The sequence below is a fragment of the Tympanuchus pallidicinctus genome, unplaced genomic scaffold (assembly GCF_026119805.1).
Source record: "Tympanuchus pallidicinctus isolate F22 unplaced genomic scaffold, pur_lepc_1.0 scaffold8, whole genome shotgun sequence".
Classification (NCBI taxonomy): domain Eukaryota; kingdom Metazoa; phylum Chordata; class Aves; order Galliformes; family Phasianidae; genus Tympanuchus; species Tympanuchus pallidicinctus.
The window spans coordinates 27,169,759-27,177,024 of record NW_026294802.1 but is presented as its reverse complement, the minus strand read 5'-3'; positions in this window follow the sequence as shown (position 1 = coordinate 27,177,024).

Here is a 7,266-nt window from a genome sequence, read left to right as displayed (position 1 = left end):
CAAAGGGAATCTATACCTTAAGTAAGAGCTTAACTTCATAATATGTTTCCAGTTCTGCCGGGGGTTGTGTGAAAAAGAGTCTTAGGCCAAAAAAAATTGCAGATTGTCCACAGAGACTGCCTGGAGTAGGGTCCTTAAGCATCATACCATAAACATGCTGAAGATGGAAGAGTTACAAGCATTTCAGGACTAGTCAGTGTGAAGAGCGGTTGCTGTAAGAGCTGGATCTGCAACTTCCTCCACTGAGAGGTGGATGAGAGCTACCACTCTGGGAAGTCTGCAGCTTTGAATAAAATCTCTCTATGTTTCACATTTCTCAGATGTTTACTTTTCACAGAAAACTTTTTTTTTTTTTTTTTTTTTTTTTTTTTTTTTTTTTTTAATTATTTTGTGGTATTGCATAAAAAGCAGTATCAGCAGAAAGTGCTTTTTTTTTTTTTTTTCTCAGAGAAATTCCCATGATTTTCATGTCCCAGCTTAATATCTCAAAAGCACTTAGCTAGAAAATTAAACAGAAAAAGGATTATGAAAGATTAGTCAGACATATATACAGAGCTGGCATCAATATAGAGCTTTTCTTTTTATTATGTGCCATGACTAGGTGATGAAAAACAAAACATTTTCATAGAGCTCTCCCTGTACACTGAGGAAAACTGCAATCAATATTTTCCTATCTGTCTTTATAAGAAAACAAATCATTCAAAGAATATAATTATCCCGTAATTATCGGGTGATAATGAATACCACATCCAATATCTTAATTCCTTTGAATGTTACAGTTATGCCTAGAGAAAAAAATGAGACAGGGAACAGGTTTCAGTGCTGCACTGTCAAAATAGGTCACTGAGATTCTAAATAGTTTATGAAGAAGTTGTTGATGGCTAAAAATAATCTCTCTATAACATAGAATTATCATATCATTGAAATGTCTCCAAATATAAAAGTGTACTCCAGCAAGTAATGAAGGATATTGATGATTAATTAATCATAAATCCAATAAGCAGAGAATTGAAGGAAGATGTTAGTGGGATTAATAAATAATGAAAATACAAATTGTAGGTGATGTGAATATACGCTGCATCTTAGAAATGAGAAGATTCAAGGAAGGGTCTATCTTTTTAAAATGAATCAATCTTTATACGTTTAAAATGAATCAATCTTTAATACAGCATGCATTTATACGTTATAAATTATGACCAAGGGAAGTAATTGATCCCATGATTTAATAGGATTCCAACAAAATTTGACAGATTTGTTGATATGATGAGTATCCCATTATCCTGGTCAATGCTGAATTATGCAGAAGTTTTATTAGATCTCAGGCTTAAAGCCTGAAGCCCTTCTCTGATTATTTTTGATCACAAGGAGAGCTGTGCTGCAGCACATTAACTTTAAACTTGCCTACTTAGGGGTTTTTCAACTTTATTTTGCAGCGTCTTTTGCAGAGCATCTATGGTGCTTGAGTGATTGAAATCCAGATGGTGATTCTGATACTCCTGTTTCTTTCTACTTGGTCTCTTTCATGGGTTGAGAAGGAAGCCCTTGAGAAACAGTATATGTGAGGATAGATTTTTTTAATTAATATTAGACAAATTATGACCTGGTGCTATCACGAAGATGGAGCATCTTAATTACCTGGTGTATGAATAGCATGTTTCATAATTTTACACATGCTGCTGGAGGTCTAATCTTTTCACTGAAATACCTAATAAAGAAGTAGCAAGCACTATGGTTTTATTACATCTGCTACTGTAAGAGTTGGAATTTGATTCTAATACTATTAATAATGTGACTACTATTGTTACAATAGCCAATACAAACTCTATCTCACCTGGTTTTACAGGATGGAGAAGAACCTTTCTCCTAGCACTTGGTCTCCTGTGTTCACTGAATCCTAAAATACCCACAAGGTATTTTTCTGGTTAATATTTTCCATGCTTGGCCACATTTGCTTGAATAATGAAACATTTAGATAAAAGCTGTAAAACTATTTTGAGAGAAAGCAAATCTGTGCATTCAGGAAGAATCCAAAGTAAAAATTCACTTCAAGATTGGCTATACCTCACATCTGCAGTTTTCCCAGCTCTCTGTGGTGAGGGCAGATATTCTGCTAATTCTGCTTTCAGATCATGGGTAATATTCCTATTCAGTATTATTTTCTTATTGAATTTTACCTAAATCTTCCAACAAGACAGTAAAACATGCACATTAGAAAAATTTAAAATACCATTTGCACATGCACAGCAGCAGCCATTCCTAATATTTTGAGCATATGTCATGATGCTGTTGATAGTAGCTAATATTTACATACTAATGTGGAAAATGTTTAAATAGAGATTTAACTCTGGAGTTAGGAAGGCAGAAAGTACAGAAACTCTTGCCATACTGTGTGTTCTACTGCATCATGTTATTATCCCATTGTTGTTAAAAGTAGCTGCAGCTGGTAAGACCCTTTGGACTCACTGCAGTTCCAAAGGAGGAACAGAAGTAATTAGGCTCTCCTTGCTCCCTATGAAACCACAGGCAATCTTCAGTGGCTGGTGTGGTGCAACTTGACTTTATCCCCAGTGCACCACAGGATTTAATAGGTCCAAATGAACTGTAAATGATAGTAGTAGACAACAACTAGTACCTCCTTTATCAGCGTAATTACCACTGTGTGTGAAAATCTGTATTAGGACCCAGATCATGAATGGCAGCTCAACTGTGCCATAATCAGCACAGAAAAAGAAGGAAAGAATGACTTCAAGTAGTTGTGTTTTCTCCAGATTTAGGATTCATCCATACTCTTGTGAGGCATTACAACCTGAGTTACATATTCAATGAAAATCAGAAACACAGCTTGATTTTTTTTTACAATGAATCATTTCAGCAAGCTTTTCAGCTAAAATCTGTGGAATAAACGACATCTATGTGCACATAACGACTTTTTCTTATGAATATTCCATTCTAAAAAATACATGTAGTCTTATCAACGGGCATTACAGGGATAATAGAACGATTTTTTATTAACTACTCACTGTGAATATGTCTGCCATAGTGATCATAGTCACATTTTCTCATAAGGCATTATATAGTTGATTCATCCACAGATACAATGTAATCTCAGCAAATCATTTATTGATGAAGTCATGAAGTATTTCTGATTAAAGCATTCATACAAAGTAATTACAAAGACATGACAGAGTTGTACCCTAGATCCCTTTGTGAGGGCCATAATGCTCATGCACCTCATCTTAATACAGAAAGCATCAAAACTTGTTTGTGATATGTACAAAGGGGTGATAATAAATAATTTTTAAATCTTGAAAGAATAAGAAGTCAGAAATTAATTTCAGACCATCACACTGTTCTCTGGCTATTCTCCCTTGGTGGTCACTAGCACCCATCCCTCCACCCCCCTGCGGATGGGAGATTGCAATGAGTTATCCCCTCAACCTCCTCTTCTCTGGGTAGAACAAACTAAGGGACTTTAGCCACTTCTCATGCATTTTCCTCTCTAGATCATCCACCATCTTCATAGCCTTCCTTTGGACACTCTCTAATAGTTTTATGCATAACTTAAGGCAACAATATTAATTTGCTAAATCAGATGAATCAGTCTTCTTACATTCCCTCCAATATTGCTTGGAAAACAAAGAGAGACAATATGATGCTGCTGGTGCACTAGGAAAAGCCAAACTAAACCAAAACAACAACAACAACAAAAACACACACAAAAAAATCAACATCAAGAGGTCCACTGTTCTGACTAGTTCAGATGCCAAATTTTTAATCCCATTTTGTCTTCTGCTAGTGCTGATGTCCTAGAAATGTTTCCTCCAGAAGAGGTAACAACACAGTACTTCATAATTGTGTTAGATAATGCTTTAACTAGGTCAGGTAGGCTTGCATATGTGTACGTAAATAGTTATGTTCCAGATTTGAGGGAACCATTAGCACAGATATCACTGACAGTGAAGAGATATTGGGAAACACAGCAATTTTTTTTTGAGTGATGTATGGGTTGTTGAATCTTGGAGCAATAAGCCTTGCCTGTTCACAAGAGACAGTTAAGCAGACTCTGTTGCTAGAAAAGTTGATGTAGGACCATTATCTAACACTAGACATAGAGAGTAATTCTCTTAGCAGTCTAGGGCTGACAAACTAAGTGGATTATTGGGAGCTGAATATAAATTCCTTTTTCTCTTAGCCTTGATTTGTTTTAAGTGTCTAATATGTTGGAAAGTAACTGAGAAAATATTTGCCTTGAGGAGCAGAAGTGTGTGTGGCAGAGCAAAATGCCAGCACTTTCTGGACCAGGAAAGTTATCCATCAGATATTTTAATTATTGATGATGTTACAATTCTTGAGACAGTGAAAGCATGCACCTTTACTTTCTCAGCCTATTTATCCATAGTTCTTGCATGTAGTACTCTCTATGTTAGCAAAGATTTATTTCTCTCACAAAATGTCTCCTGTTCTATATTTCTATATTATAATTGAGTCCAAATCATCCAACCCTAACAGTTTTTAAAAAAGTAAGCAAAGTGCCTGGCTACCAGCAGGTCTACTGAAAACTCATTTGCAAGGGAATGAGCTGTCTTCAGATATTTTGTATTGAAGCAGCTACACTGAAATAGAAGTTCAGATTGTAGATCTAGCTGTAATAATATTTTTCATAAAATCTAGTTATAAAATGAACATATATGATGCCTTTTGGATATCTGAAACCTTGATCGTGTATCATAAGTATTAAGTTAAAATATTCACACAAAGACAACAAAGGAAATAATGCGGCAGCACATTATAAAAGTTCCTTGCTTTGATGTTTTGAAATTTCTTTTACTGCTTATTTTAAATGCCTTAAAATACCTTATATCGTCTTACAAGCATTTTCATTTTGAGACTTATTTTAATGTGAAGACACTTTGCAAAATCCTTCACTATAGCAAAATACAGATAAACTCATTCCTCTGCAAATATTGAGATTTTATTCTGCATTTATTTTTCTCACTGTGAGACAAAGAAGCTTCAGATTTCTTTATGCGAATATATGAGAATTCACCCCTATCACTGATTGTAAAAAATGATGTCTTCAATTAATAGAAATCAGTAAATTTTGTAAGGAAGGAGCACATCAGCAATGAAACTAAACTTTCATCCTTTCAAGCTGTAAGGAGGTGTAAAATTATTTATTTAATCTCTAAGTACTTATTTATCTTTTTTCTGTTTAGAGAAAACTTGGCATTCTTTTAAAAGGAACAGAACCAAATATTTTCATATCGTTCTGCAACAAGGTACAAAAACTATCAACATTAAAACTGTCATAAGAACACACAACAGGGAATAATGATGTCTATACCATGTGAAATAGCTACCACTCAATATCTTTTTTTTTTGTTTTGTTTTGTTTTTGATGTGCGTTATCATTTTAAGGAACTTGCTCAATACAGGGTGCAAAATTCTTTTAATCTTTAGCAGAAATTTCTGCTGTTTAAGAACTTACATTTACTTGTTAAAGAACTTACAGTTTACTGAATGGATCTTTTGAGAACAATTCCTGTTAAGGCAGTCAGCACAGTGCACCTCTCCAGAAGTAGCAGCCTTTCAGTATCTAAAGGAGGGATATAAGAAATAAGTAGGTGGACTCTTTAGCAGAATCTACTGTGACAGGACAAGTAAAAATGGTTTCAAGCTAAGAGAGAGGAGATTTGGATTGAATATAGGAAGAGGATTTGTAGAATAAGGGTGATGATACGCTGGAATAGGATGCCCAGACAGGTGGTGGATTTCCTGTCTCTGAACATATTCAAGGTCAAGCTGTGGGGGCTTTGAGCAACCTGATCTAGCTGTAGGCATGCTTGTTCATTGCAGGGGAGTTTTAAGAATCCCTTCCAATTCAAATGATTCTATGATCCTATAGGAAGGATTCAGAAATGTGAAAGCATGGATGTCCAAAGAAACTGTAGTTACGCAAAAAAATTTGCTATTCCTTCTTTTTGACTTCAATTATATCTGTCAGCTACCTTTGCTGTCCTCCTTGCAAATCACCCATGCCTGAAGTTTAACAAAGGAAAAGAAAAGATAGTTTGGTGATTATGCAGAATAAGAAAGAATCCCTTTCCTCTTGAGATTTTATGAACTGTAGTTAAGATTATGTTCTGTGGTTCTGTGGTGGTTTCAATCTGATGGGCAGCTAAGTTTCAACAAGCAGTTCTCTTACTCTCTATCCTGAGAAAAAAAAGGTGAGAAAATGTGATGAAAAATAAGCTAGTAGGTTGAGATAAGGACAGGGAGATCAATCACCAATTCCCGTCACCAGCAAAACAGAATCAGCATAGAGAAATTAATGTAATTTATCGCTTATTACTAATGGATTAAAGCAGAGAGAAATTAAAAACAATCTAAAAGAACTTTCCTCCATCATCCTCTCTCTTCTACCTTCCCTGACCTCAGCAGTGCAGAGGAAAGGGGAATGGGGGGCTGTGGTCAGTTCTCAAGGCCTCACCTTTACCATTCCTACATGGACCGTGCTCTGCCTGAGGTCCTAACTGCAGGATGCCATTCTTTCCAAATGGACCCTGTGTGGGCTCCTTCATGGCTGCATGGTGTGGTGCCCATGGGCTGCAAGTGGACAACCTGCTCCACCATGGGCCTCTTCTGAGATGCAGGGAGCTTCTCCTCTCTGTCTGAAGACTTCTGGCTTCTGGCCCTCCTCCTGCACTGACTTTGGTGCCTTCAGGGCTGTCTCACATTTCTCACTCCTCTCTTTAGCTGCTGTTGTGCAGCAGTTCTTCCTTCCTTAAAATACTCTCTTACCAAAACTTTGCCACAGGCCTAAATACAGGCAAAGTGAAATTGCCAGTGTGAAAAACGTATTTACAAATCCTCTGTGAGCAATCATGCTGGATATGTGAAGCTAAATTTACCCAGATGTAATAAAGCACTTCTAATAATAGTTAAATTCTTAAATGCAGAAGATTGAAAGGCACATCTTAAACAAAGCCAATCAGGCAATTGATATGAAACCCAGAAAAGCTCACAGACAGTTCACTCTGTCCCTTGTTTATCTTCTTAGCTTCTAAATCAGCTTTTGTACAGGTAACTTTAAAAACAGCACATTGGCTTGAAAAGAAGCTACCGTCTACCTGGCAATAGGAGAAAATCTCTTGAAAGTAGATATTTTGACATTCCTACCCAGAGCCAAAATACTTCAGCCAACTGGGGTTGCCATATAATTGTGAAGTAAACTGTATCCACTACAAAGGAGAACAATTATATGCA